The sequence below is a fragment of the Balaenoptera acutorostrata genome, chromosome 1 (genome assembly GCF_949987535.1).
Source record: "Balaenoptera acutorostrata chromosome 1, mBalAcu1.1, whole genome shotgun sequence".
Taxonomy (NCBI): Eukaryota; Metazoa; Chordata; class Mammalia; order Artiodactyla; family Balaenopteridae; genus Balaenoptera; species Balaenoptera acutorostrata.
In genome coordinates, this window is record NC_080064.1 from 195,904,472 (window position 1) to 195,926,054 (window position 21,583).

Genomic DNA, 21,583 nt, shown 5'->3' on the forward strand with positions numbered 1-21,583 from the left:
ACTATTAATATTTATTAAATAAAATATGAGTATACCATTAATTTTAAACAACTGACATAAATCGAAGCTCTCTTCCTTTTGAAGTGTAGAAATTATAAGGATGAGGCCACACAAGCTTGAAGCCATGATGATTTGGAGGGACTAAAAGAACCAGTTCTAATTTTAAAAATTAAGTGGCTTCATTAACTAGTAGAACTGGCATACTGGGGGAAAAAATAGACAATGACTATTTGGGGTCTTTTGTGTTTCCATACAAATTTTAAAATTTTTGTTCTAGTTCTGTGAAAAATGCCATTGGTAATTTGATAGGGATTGCGTTGAATCTGTAGACTGCCTTGGGCAGTATGGTCATTTTAACAACACTGATTCTTCCAGTCCAAGAACACAGTATATCTTTCCATCTGTTTGTGTTGTCTTTAATTTCTTTCATCAGTGTCTTATAGTTTTTGGAGTACAGGTCTTTCACCTCCTTTAAGTAGGTTTATTCCTAGGTATTTTATTCTTTTTGATATGATGGTAAATGGGAGTGTTTCCTTAATTTCTATTTCTGATATTTTGTTGTCAGTGTATAGAAATGCAACAGATTTCTGTATGTTAATTTTGTATGCTGCAGCTTTACCAGATTCACTGATGAACTCTAGTAGTTTTCTGGTAGCATCCTTAGGATTTTCTATGTAGAGTAAATCTACTATACTTCAATTAAAAAAATACCAATGAGTAAAATTATTTGTCAACTCCTCGGTGACCAAGGACAAGTCGCTGAGCATCTCTGAAGCCAAAACAATTGCATCTAATAAAGCAAAAATAACACCCACTCTACTTGACTCATAGGGCTAATGACAGGAATAAATGAGATAATACATATGAATGTGACTAAAAATAGTATTCAATCCTATTTAAATGTGTTACTGAAATTATTTTATTTGCAAATTGATTTTTAAAGAAAATAAAATGACAAGGACTTTTTTTTAAAAGGTGAAACATTCTACATAGGGTTTTCTAACATATTACAAATTCTCTCCATCTTTTCCTAATGATAATTTAATTTAATCTAAAAGGACTTATATGGGAATTTCCTGGAGGTCCAGTGGTTGGGACTCCACGCTTTCACTGCCGAGGGCCTGCGTTCAATCCCTGGTCGGGGAACTAAGATCCCACAAGCCATGCAGCACAGCCATAAATAAACAAATAAATAAATAAATGGACTTATTTTAGATAGAAAAAGTAGTACAGGATGAAGGTGTACATAACAGAGGCAGAATAATAAAGTTACAAAAAATATTACTTAAAAATTTGGGTGCCCATGACTCCATGGGTCAAATTAATATGACCTGAGTTCTTTCATTAATTGAAGGTCCTCTGTATGTATTAAAGGACTCCATCACATGTAATTTCCCAAATGGTTTTTTCTTCTTCTCCATACTACCTATCCAAATACCTTTTCTGCATGTAGCATTTTCAAATCTACGATAGAAAAATGACAGGACCATCAGTAGGGAATTATACTGATCCTTACAAGTTCTTCCTATACTAAAAATAGGATTACTATAGAAATGCATTGTCCAATATGATAGCCGCTAACCACGTGTGGATATTTAAATTTAAATTTATTAAAAATTAAATTTAAAAATACAGTTCCTCAGTCACCCGAGCCATATTTCTAGTGCTCAACAGCCGGACATGGCTGGCTGGTAGCCATAGTATTGAATGGAGCATATATAACATATCTGTCCTCACAGAAAGTTCTAGTGGATAGTGCTGCTGTAAAGGGTCTTTGAAGTCATCACCCCAGCTCAGCATCCCTGGGTATCCAGACTCAGCCATTTCTATGGCAGTAAGCTCTTCTCCCGCTTCTCTGAGGAACATTGTGAGGCCCTGTCCTTCCAGATCCTCAAAGCCCAAGTTTCTTGCAGGGTATGAAACAATTAAATAGTTTTATTTAGTTTTTCTAATAGTCATAGCACCTGGTTGGAGAACCATGGTTATGAGGATAGGAGCATTTATGCAATGAGAAAAAAATTAGAAATAAAAAAGGAAAATTGAGTAAATAAATGGTCTACCTAGGTTTTCTGGGGTCCACCTTTTAAATGGCCTCCTAAAACTTAGGTGATTTTTTTGAACACTAAATAGATTTCCCTGAGATGTTAAATGGTTGTGTCCACTGTACTCACAGACTTGGTGACATCACCGAGAAATTGTAGAACTTGCAGAGAGATAAGAGTCAGAATAACATCCAAATAGCTGAGAGGATGCACTCATTAAAGACCTACCAGCCAATGAAACCAATGAAAGCATGGCTATTGGCATAACCAGAGTGAACAATTTAGAGAGGAGCAGAAGAGAACTAGCATTTACTAAACACCTAGTATGTATTCACATACTATGAATTGGGTACAATAAATCCCATTTAGTAGAATAGAAAACTCATGTTTGCAGTAAAATGTTCTCAAAGTCACACAGCTATCTGATGTATATACTATTTAAATCTATATCTATCCAGCTTCAGCGCTCTTATTTTTCCATAATACTTTAAAGACCTCCAAAGGGAATACTACTGTCATTGAAATCTGGGATTCCTGCCTTCTAATCATGGATGAAATTAGACTTAAGACTTTCCTCAGAGGACAGTTGGCTAAAATAAACCATAAGGTGAAAATGTAAGGGCAATGAAACCTAGTGTGCAGAAATAGTTCACAAACATGTAGAGTTGTTTAAAAGCAAGATACTTCAGGAGCAAAGAAGCTTTCATAACAAAGGTTTCAAGGTTTGTATAATAGTACTTAGATGCTGATCAAATTCAGAGGGGATCTTTCATTGTAGCCAAAAATGAGGATTGACATAGAACTCATAAAAATCTAATAAGGCAAAAGGGTATAAGATAAGGAGATGGAGTGAGCATCTGATTCCAGGAAACACACTATAGTCCCTGGTAAGTGGATATAGAAATGAACAAGACAAAAACAATAATACCCCAAATGCCTCGTAAACATGCAGATTAACCATAGCAGTTTGAGGATCTTCTCAAGGAATTTATATTTTTCAAGTTGAAGAACTCATTTCTGCTTGAAACCTTCATGGAGTAATTGGAATTGCCCTCCCACTGTAAACAGTTAGAAAACTGGGCAAAGTACATGAAATAACCGTTTTCAGTCACTGGACATGGAAAGCACAGGACTGTGTCTCTGAGAAAAGGAAACAAACAAGGTAACCCCTACAGTTGTCCCAGCTGTCTCTCTAGAGGTTCTTTTTAGATTGTAGTGCAGAGAGGGGAAACTCAAGCAGATTATAGTGGTTGTCTAGTTGAAGAGATAGAAAAGGGATTTCAGAGAGGGTGAGGTGCCTGGAGTTTGAGAGGCAGAGAACCAGAGAGCAAAAAGATCAAGCTGAACTGCAACAACCTCCCAGAAAAAAATACAACATTCTTCAAAGGAAGACACAAAATCAAATACTTAATAAACTAATATTTATAATCCTGCACCCAATAAAAAATTATTATACAGGCAATGATGCAGGAAAATGGAATCCATAACCAGGAGAAAAGTCAGTCAATTAAAACAGACCTTAAGATGGCAGAGATGATGAAATCAGCAGATAAGGACATTAAAATTTATTATAAATATGCTTAAAGATTTAAAAGAAAACATGAACATAATGAGGAGAGAAATGGAAGGTGTAAGAGGGAAACAAATGGGCCTTAAAGTGGTGAAAACTACAATATCTGAATTGAAAGATTCACTAGCTAAACCAAACAGCAAATTAGATATTGCAGAAGAAAAGATTAGTGAATTTGAAGACATAGCGGTAGATTCTATCCAAACTAAAAGACAGAAAGGAAAAAACCTGGGGAAAAAAACTTAAAGTCTCAATAACTTGTGGAATAATATTAAATGGTCTAACAAATATATAACTGGAATTACAGAGGAAGGAGGAGGGACAGAAAAAAATTTGATGTGTGGCATAATTTTTTTCAAATTTGATTAACATAAACCTAAGAACCTCAAAGAACCTCAAGCATGATAAACAAAAACACACCAAGTCACAACATAATCAAATTCCTAAAAACCAGTGATTAGAGAATATCTTCAAAGCGGAGACAGAAAAAAAAGACATATTATATACAGGAGAACAAAGATAATAATAATCTCACTTTTCTCAGAAATAATGCAAGCTAGAGGACAATGAAACAACATATTTAAAGTACTGAATTTTTTTAAAGTCCACTAATATAGAAAAAAATGGCCTTCAAAAATGAAGGGTAGAAAATCTTTATGACATTGAGTTTGGCAATGATTTCATGAATATTACACCAAAAGCACGGTCAACAAAAGATAAATTGAACTTCATCAAAATTAAAAAATTTTATGTATCAACAGATAATATCAAGAAGCAACTTACTGAATGGGAAAAAAACAATCTACTGAATGGGAGAAAATATTTGTAAATCATACATCTGATAAGAGATGGATATTAGTATATAAAGAAATCCTAAAATTCAACAACAAAATACAAACAATCCAAGTTAAAAATAGGCAAAGAACTTGAGTAAACAATTCTTCAAAGAAGCTATTCAAATGGCCAATAAGTACATCATTAGTCATTAGGAGAATGCAAATCAAAAGTACAATGAAATATCACTTCACACCTACTAGGATTGCTATAATTTTATAAAACTGGAAAATAACAGTGTTGGCAAGGATGTGGAGAAATTGGAATACTTGTGCATTGCTGGTGGGAATATAAAATGGTATAGCTGTTTCTCAAAGGCTTAAATATAGAATTATTATATGATCCAGCATTTCTACTAATAGGTATATATCCAAAAAAATTGAAAACAGGGACTTGAGCAGATATTTGTACACCAATGTTCATAGCAACAGTATTCACAAAGGACAAAAAGTAGAAACACAGAAGTGTCCATAAACAGATGCATGAATAAACAAAATGTGGTGAACACATGCAACAGAATACTATTTAGCCATAAAAAAGAATGGAATTTTGATATATGCTAAAACATGGCTGGACCTTGAGAACATTATGTTAAATGAAATAAGCCAGATAGAGAAGGAAAAATTTTGTATGATTCCTCTTATTTGAGGTACCTAGAATAGGTAAATTCATGGAGACAGAAAGTAGAACCAATGTTACCAGGGACAGGGGAAGCAGAAGATGGGGAGTTATTGTTTAGTGTGCAGATTTTTGGGGGGATGATGAAATGGTTTGAGTACAGATAGTGGTAATGTGACACATGACTGTGTATTTAATGTGACTGTATTTAATGCCACTGAATTGCACACTTACTAATGGCTAAAATGATAAATACTATGTTATGTACATTTTATCATAATAAAAAGAAAAAATGACAAAATCAAAAAATGTAGATGAGCAAAAGGAAGTTAAAAATCATCAGTTATCAGATGAACCGGTTTGAAGGGCAGAAATTGAGACACAGTTGTAGAGAACAAATGTATGGACACCAAGAGGGGGAAGAAGTGGTGGTGGGATGAATTGGGAGATTGAGATTGACATATATACACTAATACGCATAAAATGGATAACTAATAAGAACCTGCTGTATAAAAAAATAAATAAAATAAAATTCAAAAAAAAAAAGAACTACAAATGTTTTGTGGTTTTCAGAATATAAGTTTTGCACTTATTTGTTAAATTTACTCCTAGGTAATTTATTCCTTTTGGTGTGATTGTGAATGGAATTGTTTTCTTAATTTCATTTTCAAATTGCTCATTGCAAGTGTACAGAAATACAGTTAATTTTTAAAATAAAAATAAAATCATCAATTATCATCCCGGCATCTGAAGATAACTGCAGTTATATTGATATTTTTGTGTAAAAATCTTTTTCTGCATGTTTATAAGTTTAATAACAGAACTGGAAACATACTCTAGGCATGAATTTTTATTAAACAATAAACATATTCCCATGTCATTAAAAAATGAAGGCTAAATAATGATGTACTCAGATAAGCCAAAACTGAGGGAATTTGATACCCACAGACATGCCCTGTAGGAAACATTAAAGGAAGCTCTTCACGTAGCAGGAAAACAATGCATGATGGGAACTTGGATCCATACAAAGGAACGGAAAGTGCCGGAAAAGGTAAAGATGGGGGCAAAGACGAAAGCCTTTTCCTCTCACTTTTAATTGCCTTTAAATTGAAGAAGTCACTTTGAACATATTAAACCAAAATACATAAACTTGTGTCACCCCATCTGCCCATTGGTGTGTTCTTCATTCTTTCATTTACTTATTTATTCATTTATTTACTCAGTCCCTGCTATTCTGGGAGATCCACTCTGCTAGGCACTGACTTGTTAGTGCAGAGTAAAACTGACAAGGTTGCTGTACTCACACAGCTTTCAATCTACTGGCCAAAAGCCAGTTATTATTTACAAACACACAAGTGAAAAATATAATTAGTGAACGAGATAAGCGCTGTGAAGCTGAAAAAGAGAATAAGAAGTTTGGAGAAGAAAGCGTAAGAATAGATCCCAGCACATCTCCTGCTGCCCCGACTTTCACTTCATGGTCCAGCGACGCCCATCAGCTCTGCCGTCCACGCACCTCCTACTCAGTTTCTCACACACGTGTTTTGGGTCTTCTCCAATAATTTGTGTAGGCGAAGCTGTCTCTGATTCCTCACTTTACAATTCACTATTCACACCTCTCATATAGGTTTTAACCCTAACAGACGTATTCTTATTCAGATGATGTCTTGAGTGGATTCCCCAGGAGCAGAGCCTGAGATGGATATTCCTTGCAAATGATTTATTCATGGAGTGCTCTCAGGAAAACGGAGTGAGAGAAGCATGATAGGGCAGAGAGGGAAAAAATCTAAGCAGGGAGCGTCATCTCCACTGGAGATGAGCTTTAGCCAAACCCACAGGGATTTCTGCCTGTGGCCCCACAGAGACAAGAGGTGGGCAACCATGAGGGAACATCAGGACAGATGTACCTCCTCCCAGACTCTCCTATCTCCACTGCCATCCTTCCTCCCATATTTAAACAGACAAGGATAGGTTTCTCCCCCTCCTCTTGTGTGCCAAAGAAATGCAAATTAAAACAAGATGACTACTTTTTTTTTTTCCTGCCAAACTAGCAAATTAGTTTCATTTGAAAATACTCATTGGTGATGAGAACGAGGTGGAATTAACATTGTCATATAACATGGCTAGGAGGGTGATAGGATACCATCTCTCTGGGGGAAAGTATCTGGCAACCTGCCTCAGTCACTCCAATGCAATAATTCTACTTCTTTGAATATATTGTTTTTAAAACTGCAAAGCACAGATGAAGGTTTATGCACAGCAATACTCATCATAGTGTCATTGACAAAATCCAAAATTAAAAATGACCTAAATCCCAACCAGTATGAGATCGGTAGTAGACCACAAGGTATATCCAGACCAGGGAATATAATAATTTAAAAGGTTAAATAATTTGGAATTGCTTACATTGTAATATTCAGCTAAAAAGAGAGAATTATACTTTTCCCCAAAATTCTACATGCTACATTGTTTCAACTAAGTAAAAAAACCATATACCTAAAAACTCTGAAAGTCAATGTAACAAAATGTTACTTCTGAGAGGTAAGCATATGAGTGCTTTTCTTTGTTCTGCATTATATTTTCTGTGTTTTCATATTTTCTACCTTTCACTTACTCATTCTATACAGTATTAAGCATTATTATATACCATCCATTGTTGTAGACATTGGGGAAACAGCAATGGAAAAATAAAACGCTCTGATTCAAAAAGATACATGTACCCGGATGTACATAGCAGCACTATTTACAATGGCCAAGACATGGAAGCAACCTAAATGTCCATAGACAGATGAATGGATAAAGATGATGTGGTACATATATACGATGGAATATTACTCAGCCATAAAAAAGAATGAAATAATGCCACTTACAACATGGATGGACCTAGAGATTATCATACTAAGTGAAGTAAGTCAGACAGAGAAAGACAAATGTCATATGATATCACTTCTATGCAGAATCTAAAACAAATGATACAAATGAACCTACTTACAAAACAGAAACAGACTCACAGACGTAGAGAACAAACATGGTTCCCAAAGGGGAAAAGGGGGGGAGGGATAAATTAGGAGTTTGGGATTAACAGATACACACCACTATATGTAAAATAGATAACCAACAAGGACCTACTGTATAGCACAGGGAGCTATATTCAATATCTTGTGATATCTTCAATCTTGTAATAATCTATAATGGAAAAGAATCTGAAAAAGAATATATAGATAGATATATATATCTGGATCACTTTGCTGTACACCTGAAACTAACACAAACATGTAAATCAACTCTACTTCCATTAAAAAACAGAATGATATGACCCCTTGCTCCAGCCATACTGACCTCTTTGCTGTTCTTTGAACACCCCAGGTACCCCTCTCAGAACTTGGCACCTGTTGTTTCCTCTGCCGACAGCACTTCCCAGCCCACCACCTGGCTCGCCCTCATCTCCTTTAGGGCCCTGCTCAGATGTTTCCATCTCAGGGAGGCCTTCCCTGACTGTCCTATTCACACTCACACTCTTCACCCTCTCACTGGCGTTCCCAAAGCTTCTCTCTTGTTGTCTTTTTCATTACAGCATTTAATTACTTTCTCTGGTACTATATATTCGAATTTTTTATTTGTTTTGTTTCTTTTGTCTTGCTTTGTTTGTTTTTCTGTTTATCTTCTCAAAGAGGCAGAAGTTCCATGAAAGTGGGAATTTTATCTGTTTTTCGTTTTTTGTTTTTTTTAATTCATGTCATGGCCAAGGCATCATCAGTGTGGGGGAAGCAGGGTCTTTTTCTATGGGAGCAGCTTTGCACAAGGTGCTGTCAGTGATAAGGAAGGTTTCTTTCCTTCCTTCCCTCCGTCCTCCATCCTTTCTTCCATCGTGATGGGCCACTATCTGCCTAGGTGTTAGATATGCAATGGTGACCATGGCAAGGTTTCTACACTCATGAATCTTACAGCATAGTGGGAAATGGGAAGAGATAAAGTATAACACCAGGAGGAAAATGCAGTGCTATAAATAAAAAGTAACATAAACAGAATAATTAACTCAGCCTGAAGAGAGAGAGGAGGACGGTGGGCAGAAGAATCCACTTTGGAGCTGGGTTTGAAGCACCAGTTGGAGTTTGCTGGATGAAGGAGAATGAGGAAGAACTCGGGAGAGGAAACAGACACGCAGAGGGTGAGAGGCGTGAGCCGCCCCTGCAAAGCACTTCGGCTCCGACCCGAAGGAATTCTCCTCGTCCTGCTCTGCACCTGGCCTCAATGTGGGCCCACAGACTAAAACCAGTTTTGAATAAAGATTTGAAAACCATGTTATGTTCCACATCCAGGAAAAACATCATTCATGTAGCATCAGTAAGCTACATTTTCATCTAGAGTCTACCTCAACAGAGGCAAAATTACGTGGCATTGGAATCGCACATAATCTAAAACCAGGCAGGGGTCAAGCAAAAAGAGGAACAAGTTTCATTTTAAAGCAGAGTCAAAGCAGAAGAAAAAAATGCATCATTTAAATTGGAAAAAACAAGGAATTCCCTGGCGGTCCAGTGGTTAGGACTACGCACTCTCATGGCCGAGGGCCTGGGTTCGATCCCCGGTCCGGGAACTAAAATTCCACAAGCCTCATGGTGCGGCCCAAAAAAAAAAAAGAAATAGTAAATTGGAAGAAACAAAGCAGCTCCTTTCCTTCCACTTCTCCCTCAGTCTGTATCCTAATTACCCAGGCAATCACTGGAGCTCTTCCCAGCTCTCCTGTTGTGTGGAGACAGCTGTCTCTGTGCATCTTAGCTAAAGCTGGGTGGAGGTTATGGACCACATTTGTTTGTGGATCTCTTCAACACACCTGAGAAGTGTTTGCTTAGGGAAGAACCCGGGGGCTACCAACACAAGAGCTCAGCTACCCATCTCTTCATACTACAGGCTGGTCCTCTCCAAGTGCGGTCCGAGGTCATTTGTGGGCCACCAGAGACGATGAATACATGACTGATTTTATGAGGGCTGCCAAGAGATAAGGACCAGCCTGCAGCTTAACTGCCGCAAGGTCAAATTCTTGGCCAAAAGTGAAAACAAAAATGAAGTTAGCAGAATGCTGCAAATGACCGAAGAAAGAAAAAAAAAAAAGAGAAAGAGAGAGGAACTCTTAAAATAATATGATATAAAGGATGCACTGAAAAATAATCCTATTAAGGTCACTTTCTGAATCTTTGTGTGGTTTCTATTCTGCCCTTTTATGATCATCTCAAGTAACTAAGTACATATGGCATGTTTGTAAGTAAAGCAGTCGATGAAGTTGGTTACACCTCTGCATTTATTACCAGGCCCCTGAGTATTATTAACTTTTACACTCCCCATAAAATATAATTTATCACTTAAATAATTTGCTTTGTGTCAGGGTTCAGTGTGCTCCAGTGCTTTTCTGCTCATTAAATGAGATATTTTTACTTAATGAGCCAAGGATGTCCTTTGTATTTAACATTTGAATTGATTTCTAACACTTCATTTATATAATAGTTCTGTGTGTAATTCTGAAAAAACGTGGGTTTCATTTCATCATGTCAAAGGACAACAATTCAGAAAACTATTAAATACATGCGGCATTTCCAGTGATAAATGGTCTTATCCTTAACTAACCAGCAAGATGGAGCGTACAAAAATCATGAAAGTATGCAATCATAAAATAATTATTTCTTTACATAAGCAAATCTTGAATTTGAGAACTGAAGTATGTATTGATTGTTCAAAACAAAATTCAAAGCCACTCAGAAAAAAAAGTTAGGATGTGATGGGAAATAAGAGAGTCTTAAGTCGAAGCTGCTCTGGTTAACTGAGCAACTGGGATTGTTTTCAACATGACAACTGCATTCCAATTCAGGATCGTCCATATAACAAATGACTGGCTGCTTGGACCTTTCTGTCCATTTAACAAACTAAAGCTTGAGAATTGAAACCCCATGTTTCCTCAATCGTTTTCCACTCCTTTAGTTTTCTAAACAACTGAGGATACTTACTGTCTGTCACCTTGTCACCAGGCAAGGGAAGAGGGGAAAAGTTCTTGGATCTGAGTACTACAAACAGAAGTGCTATATTAATCTAACCTATTTACAATTCACAATATATGTATATCTCTTAATTTAGAGCTTCAATGTTGGATAACTGCACACTGGATGTATCATTTATTAAGCATCTATTATGATCCTTTAAAAAGATACAGGTGAATATATCATTACAGTACATTACAGAATCATTAAGGAAAACAGGACTTAAAAGATCTGAGAATAAAGCAGTCCAATGCCCATTTTCATCTTATAGTTTAGAGAACTTGAGTGCTCTGTCCTTGTTCCTTACTCAGGATTCTCTCCCATTTCCCCCATTTCCATGGTGGGATAAGCTTAGGAAGTAATGCCTATCCTAGTCCTCATTTATAGATTCACAATACACATTAGCATTTTTTAAAAACTGAGAGGTCCTACGAAGGAAAAACTTGTTTATCCCAGAGTTTCTCAAACTTATTAGACTATAGAAACTTTGGGTCCAAAAACACCTCTGAACATCTCTTTGAACTACCTTTTCTTCTAGAGACTTTGGGAAAGCTAAACAGTTGAAGTAAAGTAATTTAATAACCAGTTGATTCAGTGAGAGTCTATTTTTTAGAAGACATCCTTCCCCAGGCCCTACATCCCAGCCCCAGGGCAGCCACTGTGCCCAACTCCAAGGATCATTGCCTTTCAGATTTTATTTACATAAATGGTGCCCCCCTGGAGTTGCCCCATGTAGGGCCTGAAGGGCAGTGTGCCCCCAACCCCAAATTTGATTTTTCTAAACCTTGGGGTCTGTAGCATATAGACAATATCTGTTCTATACGCAATATAGAAATCAATTTGTTTAAATATTTCACTAGAGAAATAAAGTATTAATAGATTGAAAGGTAAATATGACTTGGAGAAAAGGTTAAATTATGAAATATTTCAAAGAAATGTAAATTTATTATTTGAAAGAACGTAATTTGTATCTTTGGGATCCATGCCCTGGAGGATCCAACTTTAATAAATGGAACGGTAATTATTTTAATTAGTACATAAACTATCTTCAATTAATTTACTATTAACACTATTATTCATTTAAAAAAATTACCCCAAGTCCTAATGTAGTATTAATTCCAAGTTGACACAGTCCAAAATAATACAAATTTTGTAAATCTTGACATCTTGGGTAAAAATGTACATTAAAGAGAAACAGGGCATTTATAAATAACTTGATTCACTCTTTAAAAAGTGATTCACACAATTTAGATTATTTGAGTCATTGATGAATCGCTTTTCTCATACAAACAGAGGCAATGAATGAGACTTTAAAAGATGTACAATAATGTAGTTCTAGAAAATGAAGTTTGGTCCCAAAAAAATCTTTCAGTTCTCTAACATATTTGAAATTCAACCCTGTCAAGTGATTGTAACTCTTTCTTTTCATTCTCATGTATATATAATCTTTAAAATGTATTCACATTTTAGTTTTACATCGAGAAAAATTACTCTGAATGGATGTCATTGGAAAAGCCCACACACTATGAGATGTCCCAGCCCACAAAGGACAGTTTATCTCCCATCCCTCCTGACACTCTTTGTCCTCCAGCAAAACCAACACTCCTCCAGGAAGCCTTTCTTGATCAACTCTTGCCCCATGCTGGACTCAGGACTCAATCTATAACTCTCAGTAATATCTCATGCATATCTCTTTTATTTTACCTCCCACAATTTATCAGAATTATCTCTTTATTTGTTAATCTGTGGAAGCTCAAAACAATGGTGCCTAAATGAAGGATGGAACAAATGGCAAAACTCTTAGAAATAAAGTCAACATGCAATAGTCCAGGTTTGAGTAAATTGATCAAAGGAACCCAACGCTGATGAGACCTCATGGAATAGAATGGAAGCTGTTATTGTTTCTCTGGAGGTTTTGGCTTTATTTGTTTACTTTTATTTTAAACTAAAGTAAATGCTATACTCATTTTTTTTTTCCAGAATAGTTTCTATTAAGTTGTACTTTAAGTCAAAGGCATGAGTTTGGTCAAATTCTCAAGCTTCCTTTAAGAGTATAAAATGCTACCACCTGCCTTCATGGCCTCTCAGCATTTCACAGACTTTCTTGCATTACCATAATATAAGAAGCTGATGCTGATTTAATTTCTCTACATTGTCTTTAAGATTGTGGCCCAATGTAATACTCTCTACTGACCCCTGATTTTCTCGACTATCCCCCAGGAGTTCCCAATATCATTATCCATGTCTGCTTATGAGGAGGTCCAGCATATTCAGTATCTTGAACTGAAAAAGAAAATTGTCCACAAACTTGTTTGCTTGAGAGAGTGTAACCAAGTTAGGTCCTTGGAGAAGAAGAAGGCCTCAAAAGCAGAACACGTCACATAGTCTTTCTCTGTTACCCAGTTTCTTCCTTTCTAGAAATGGCCCCTTTCCTGAAGCCTCAACAGAAGCAGTAGTGGGTACAGAATCCAGGTTTACAAACTCAGCCGTGGTATCTTTCCATAAGCCCTTATTTCAATGGATGCAAAAAGAAAAAAAAAAAAAAGGATATTCTTAGCTATCATCAATAATCAAAGGTCTCCTATTAAAATTACAGCTTTGGGACTTCCCTGGTGGCACAGTGGTTAGGAATCTGCCTGCCAATGCAGGGGACACGGGTTCGAGCCCTGGTCCAGGAAGATCCCATATGCCGCAGAGCAATTAAGCCCTTGTGCCACAACTACTGAGCCCGCGTGCTTCAACTACTGAACCCTGCCTAGAGCCCGTGCTCTGCAACAAGAGAAGCCACCTCAATGAGAAGCCCACGCACCGCAACGAATAGTAACCCCTGCTCGCTGCAGCTAGAGAAAGCCCGCGTGCAGCAACGAAGACGCAACGCAGCCAAAAATTAATTAATTAATTAATTTAAAAAAGAAAAGATTGGGCTTCCCTGGTGGCGCAGTGGTTGAGAATCTGCCTGCCAATGCAGAGGACATGGGTTCGAACCCTGATCTGGGAAGATCCCGCATGCCGCGGAGCAACTAGGCCCGTGCGCCACAACTACTGAGCCTGCGCGTCTGGAGCCTGTGCTCCACAACGTGAGAGGCCCGCGCACCGCGATGAAGAGTGGCCCCCACTTGCCGCAACTGGAGAAAGCCCTCGCACAGAAACGAAGACCCAACACAGCCAAAAATAAATAAATAAATAAATAAATAATTTTTTAAAAAAAGAAGAAGAAAAGAAAAGATTGACACAGGCATCTGCCTTTAAAAAAAAAAAAAATTACAGCTTTGATATCGCCAGATATTTCCTCTGGTGTTTCATAAAAAAAATACTGGGTCCCTGTGGTATCTCTTATTTATATATAGAAGATGCAGTTTGCAGTTTGCCCAGTCCAACATCTGGGAAAATGTAAGGGCTTTTTATTGTATCAGAGCAAATATTCATTGTAAAAAGCAGGTGAAAGAAGCTTCAACTTTCAACCATCACCAAGTTCTCACCTTTTATCTGCACCTGGCTTTCAGGTAAGGATGCACTGATGGAGGAGGAGGATGCTGGTCCTTCTAGCTTTCAGGTGAAGATGCAGCCATGGAGATGGAGGAGGCTGGTCCTTGTATTGCACCCTCCACACAGCATCACTTTCATGCCACCGTCTTTGGTACAACAGCTCCATGTAAAAGCATAGTTCTTCCAATAAGAGTGAATGTGGCCATACCTTGGCAGAACTATGCCGTTTACAAGGGAAGTGGTGAGATATTACTGTGGAAAAGCTAAGCAATGTTGTACCAGCCTCCGGATCCTGCTCGTTCACTCTCCAAAATGCAGTTCTCAACTCTGCAGGAATAGTAGCTGTGAAATACGTGGGGGGCTTAGAAAAGTATATAGCCCAGGTCTCACAGAACTTTGCAGTCTTTCATTCTAAGCGTAGTCAAAAGTGAAACATATGTACAACGCTCAAAAATGAAATTTACAAATCAGATTTTTGCCAAATTTGAATTTTTCTTCACAATAGTCCATCTTGTGATTTCATTAACAAAAGTGATATGCTAGTTCAAGTCAGATATTTTGTACCATTAAAACATCCACAAGCAAATTTGTTTTACATAGTTGAGTAACCCTGTAGAGAATGCAAGCCCAGGGGAACAGAAAGTGAAAATATAGTTTTAGCGGCATGATTTAAATTAATTAAACAAGCATTAATACCTTCAAGCAGTGGCACACTATTGCTTCAGTCTTTGGTGGGAAAAAGCTATAACTTACATGTTCAATCATTTTAATACTGTCTCTGAATTAGATATCTACAGTAGCTGTGTTAGCTGATGCTATAAACAAAGGATACAGTCGAGAACACATGCTATAATAATTAAAATGTTATTATGCTGAGCCATCTTTCTTCTAGGATCCTGTAACATCTGTATTGACTGTGATAAGCATTGATTATCTCGAGTGATATAAATATTGGGGGAGTTAATAACAATGAGGAATTCAGTGCATGCTGAGACACCAAAGATAAATCACAGGAAATTCAGATCAAAGCGGGTTTGCGAATAAGCTTGTTTTTATAGTTAATGACCAACTCTAAAGTGCATATACACATTTTTCTCTCCAATGAAATGCACAAGGAAATGTCATAAAGAAACATCCCATTCTGTGTGGCATTTCTGTACATCTGTCGAATTTCCATATGTAGAGAGGAAGATGTCAACGCAGAGCTACTTCAACTACAAAGAAGGAATTGATCCAATCCATCAAGTACTTAACAGGCACTTTTCAAATCATTAAAAAGTTCTTTGAATTATTAAGACCTCTTTTCAAAAGAAAAGAAAAGCCCACAACTTATAAATCTTGCATTTCCTGAGAGGTTAATTTAAGGATGCTGGGGTCAGCAGTTATCGAGTTCCAGCAAAGATTCTGAAATGTCCCTTTAAGTATGACCCAATAACTAAGTTGTTGGTTTTTTTTGGTTTTTTTTAAGAAAATCTCATGCAGCCTCATCAATTGGACATCTTACACTCAAGGGAGCCCTATTTTGAAGACGGAACCCATGTTTAAGGCACCAAACGGGGGCCCTTTTCAGTTTATCAAAATTAGTACAGAAATAACTGGTGGTCTATGATCTACTCCTCACATGCATACATGTAAGTGCACAGAAGCTTTACAGAATATAAAGTAGCTCTAAAATGAATCTAAAACCCCACCACGATCTATCTCCTTCCTCTCTCTATCCTCACCCGTGACCATTGAGCTTCTTTCAACAGGAAGCAGCCTGGCATCTCCTGAGTGACCACCCAGTAACCTCCTTCCATCTTCTCCTCATAACCTGTTCCTCTTTCTTGGCAGTGAGGCAGGGCCCAGCCTCCTCTGGAGTAACTTAGTTTCTGCATAATTGTAACTGATCTCAGGGAGTGTCCGTGAGGTGCAGAGGAGGAAGGGACAGAGATGCTGAGGGAGTAGGGCTGAGAAGTCACCCACACCCTCCAGCATGGCCTTTGAGCCAGGCCTTAGGGACCGTGCCTGTCACTTGTGGGTGCCCCTTGTTACCATTTGTGTGTTTGAATAAAGTCTGAAATGCTGTGACCCTTTTGTTTCTCTCCTATCAATAAAGACGTGAAACAAACAAACAAAAAGAGCTACTTACAATCGCCCGCCCCCAACACCTCATAGGAAACCCTCTGCCTGCAACACACGTCCCTCTACGACTTGTTGTTTGACTGTTCCTGGGTTCATTATAGCATTACTTAGTCTTCCTCTCCTCATTTTGGGTCAAGTGCATTTTCAAGGTACCTGTTCGTCTTTACCGCATTGCACTGAAATATCCATTTGTCCTGTCTGTCTGTCCACAGGCCTATGAGCTCTTCAAAGCAGGGGCCGAGCTTTATTCATCTTCACATTCCCAGGGCACAGCATAGAGCGTCCACTCAGTGGAGGGGAAGATAAGCCAATGACACATTTATCCTCATGATATAATTTGACTCTGAGAAAGACCCTCCCAGAAGTGTCCCCAAATCTGGAATAGAACGTGGATTTATTCTAAGCAAGTTTCAGGGATCCAAAGTGTCCTGGAGGGTCCTAGCCCTTGAGAGAGGATGTAAGTCCTTGTGAGCTCGAAAAGCAAAGTAAGAAGGAGCCATGAGAAAAATTAAGATCAGTCTAGATTTGTACCCTAGAACAAAGCTGGTAGGTAATCAGTGTGATAACCAATATTTTCCAAAATAACATGAGCTACTAAAATGCTTCCCAAAAGCAGCCGCATAGCACAAGGAGATCAGCTCAGTGCTTTGTGACCACCTAGAGGGGTGGGATAGGGAGGATGGGAGGGAGACGCAAGAGGGAGGAGATATGGGGATATATGTATATGCATAGCTGATTCACTTTGTTATAAAGCAGAAACTAACGCACCATTATAAAGCAACTATACTCCAATAAAGATGTGAAAAAATAAAATAAAATAAAATGCTTCCCAAATCTGGTTGATTCCACTCCTGAGTGTTTACCCCAGAAGTAGGGGATGGGAGGAGGGGAGGGGGAGGGGTAGGAAATATGTCCACAAGAAGACATATACTAGAATGTTTACAGCCACTATATTTATAATAGCCAGGAATTGGAAACATCCCAAGTGTTCCTCAAGAGGAGAACGGTGAAACCTTCTGCAGTATCTTCATAGTATGAAATGCCACTCAGCAATAAAAAGGAAAAAACTACTGATACAGCCAACAGCAGGAATAAATCTCAGAACACTATGCTGAGTGAAAGAAGCCTTACATCAAAGAGCACACACTGTGTGATTCTATTTCTATGAAGTTCTAGAATAGGCAAAATTATCTGTGATGACAAAGAAAATCATAAGAGTAGTTATCTGTTCTGGAACAGGTGATGAGGAAAGTTTCCAAAGTGGTGAAAACGCTTTATATCTTACAGACATCATCTGTGTCACCTGTAGTTTACACCGGTGTATATATTTGTCAAAATGTACCAAATGGTACATTTAAGAGTCGTGCATTTCACTATATGTAATTTTAACCTAAAAGTCACAAATAAATGAGTACTAGTTGGTGATACACCTGCTGAAATATTTAGGAGTAAAGTGAACTAATGTTCACTTACTTTGAAGTGCAAGACGAATTACACGGCAAAATGTTCATTGCTGACACCTGACCGTTGGTACCCGGGCAGTCACTATAATTCTTTCAACTTTGCTGTATTCAAAAATTTTATAATACAATATTGGAGGTAAAGTATATATTCTGGGTCTTCCATTCCAGAATTACTGGGGCAGAAATGGGGAACTGAGGCACAAACCTGCATTTACCTGCATTTTGTTCAGTTTGCCAAGTGGCGTTTCATAAGGCCATCGGCTACAAGTTTACAGGATTTAATATTTAGGACCTACTGAAATTTGGCCGAATCTAATAATATTTTGAGGACGCACACCCCAACGTCACATTTTTTCTCCCACCTGTCACTAACTGGTACCTGAAATTTCACCAATATAGATTCACTCCATGAGGGAAAGGTAAAGACGCCAGTAAATCAGTCATTTACCCACAATGGCAAAATAATATCTATTTATCTGAGTATGTCATGGCAAGTATGGCAGACCTAGAATGGAAAACATCAAAGAGAATCAGAGCACGTGAACATGCCCGTGATAATCTTTTCTCCTCTGCTTCTGTTCCTGAAAGTTGCCATCAGTGAAATAACCAAGCACAGCGACTCACTGGATTATTGTAGAAACGCTATTTTACCCCTCGGGGCCTTCATTACTCCGGCTGTGAAAGAGAGACCATCTTTCCTAACTGTTAGCCATCATGGTTCCAGGACAGGGCTGCCAGATAAAATAGAGGATGCTTGGTTAAATTGGAATTTTGCATAAACAGTGAATATTTTTAGCATAATTATGCCCCTACTATTAATGGTACATACTTACACTAAAAAAAAAAAAAAAAAAAAAAAAAAAATCCTGACTACCAGGATTTACCTGGTATTCAAATTTAACTGAGCATGCTGTTTTGTTATTGTTGTTTGTCTTTTGCAGCATCCGGCAGCCCTGTTCGGAGGGGATGCAAGCATTAGAGCTTTAGCCCAGAATCAGTGGTATTTTGATTAAAAAAATGCCTTTTGACTGGGCAGCCAGAGATGCATTTTGAAAAATGTGATTACTGTGTGTGCAGAGGATTTCGGTGCCTGATGCAGATGGCATTTCAAGCGGTAGGTCACTCAGATGAGGCCTCCCGGTTCTCCTGAAGCCCAAGGCTGGATCCTTCAGAGGCCTCACTGCGCTCAGCCCGAAAGCAGCGGTGAGCGCTTCTCTGCACGTAGGGAAGCAAAGATGTGCCCCAAGATATGGGAATCCATGCCGCTGTCTCCGTGCGTAAAACTTGGCATATGACTGGTGAGAAGGAGGGGCAATACTTGACCTGAATCAGATGTACATCTACTTCTTGCAACCTGGAGCAGGATTGTTGTAACGGAGCCCAGCTCCAACTAAACCCCTTTACCCAAGCTGAATGCAGGAGCAGGAAGATGCTTCTTACCTGTCTGAAATCACAGTGAGTTCAACTGACCATCGACCCTAAATACCCACCTGGAATCCGGAAGAGGTCACTGGGGCTAACTGAATACTCCGTTGTTGTATTTTAAAATCCGATGTGAAACGGTGACCACACGGATGAAAAATAAGGTTTTTCTAAAATGCTGATGGAGGGACTTCCCTGGTGGTCCAGTGGGTAAGACTCCACACTCCCAATGCAGGGGGCCTGGGTTCGATCCCTGGTCAGAGAACTAGATCTCGGGTGCAACTAGATCCCGCGTGCCACAACTAAGACCGGGCACAGCCAAATAAATAAAAAATAAAATAAAATAAAACTCTGGGGCTTCCCTGGTGGTGCAGTGGATAAGAATCTGTCTGCCAATGCAGGGGACGTGGGTTGGAGCCCTGGTCCCAGGAAGATCCCACATGCCATGGAGCAACTAAGCCCATGCGCCACAACTACTGAGCCTGTGCTCTAGAGCCCGCGAGCCACAACTTCTGAAGCCCATGTGCCTAGAGCCCGTGCTCCGCAACAAGAGAAGCCACCGCAATGAGAAACCCACGCACTGTAAGGAAGAGTAGCCCCCGCTCACCACAACTAGAGAAAGCCCACATGCAACAATGAAGACCCAAAGCAGCCAAAAATAAATAAATAAAATAAAAATTTAAAAAATTGTTTAAAACTCTGATGAAATCTCTTTTGGGAGGAAGGGATGGGAAGCAAAGGCAGCTGAAATCTCTCTGCTGGACCATTCAGCAACAGGGTGGGGAAGCTGACCATTTCACATTTCACAGTTGAGACCAAATTTCCAAATCAGGTCGGTACCTGATTTTGAGGCCTCTGGGATAGGCGTCAGATCCAGAAGTGTCTTATTTATTCTTGTTTATTCTCATGAATATAGGTCAAGGTGAAAGAAGTTTGACAAGCGTTGAAAGTCATATAGAAGTTGCTACGAGATAAAAGCTGGCCATCAGAGGGTACACCAGCAATTTCTTCTGGGCTCCTCACCCCTTTATGTGGTGGGTGAGAATTCTGAGTCAGGAGTACGTGTCATGTAGTCGAGACTTTTGAAATCTTGCCTCCACACCACCTGCGGTCACGCCTAAAGAAATAAAAGTGTTTACCTACCTGCCATCTTGTCTTCACATATACCGCGACACAAGTTTATTTCCTATTTTCTACAGACGTTTGCAATTCCTTTTCCCTGTCTTTAGAGCACAATGTGTTGTCTTGTGCTATTTTAATTTCTCAGCTATTATTCATTCATTCTACTGACATATGCTCTACATTTAGGCTTTTGATTTTCTTTTTTACAACTATGCATTAACTTCTCTTTCTATAACCTCTGTGCAGCTTTTCCTTTGCTTCTCCTAACAGTTTGTACTGTGCAGAGGCACCAGAATTAATTGTGTCTCCAGTCATTATCTTGTCCTTGTTTTTTTCAGACTTGAGGTCTCTGAAATTTTTCAAAACAGCTCACGGCCTAAAAAGACATCATCTTCACAATAGCATAAACGAATGCTCGGTAGACCCAACAATGGATGTTTATTGCACCTTACAAAATAACTTTAATTACCTTCAGATTGCTGGTTTTATTCAAATAGATTCATTCTCATCTGAGGACTCCTGTGGACATTTACCAAAAAAAAGTCTTTACAAGGCAAATGCTCAATGAAGAACGATTGTAATATTCTCCCCTAGCTCATATTTTTTAAAAAATGAAAGAAGGAAATGGATTTGTATTAAATTAAAAAAAAACAAAAACTTTAGGTATTAATGTAACAGAGAGGCTTTATCACTGTATACAATGTGAGTTGAAAGCGTGGTACCTTAAGACTTAATTTTGTCTGGGTGGGTCCTGGCCTTGTTCCCCAACAACATCATGATCAGGTTAACACATATCAGTCTGTTGAGCTTAACCAAGCCTCCCATGTATGCTGACCCATTTATTTAGACATAATATAATATATATGTATTTCTTTA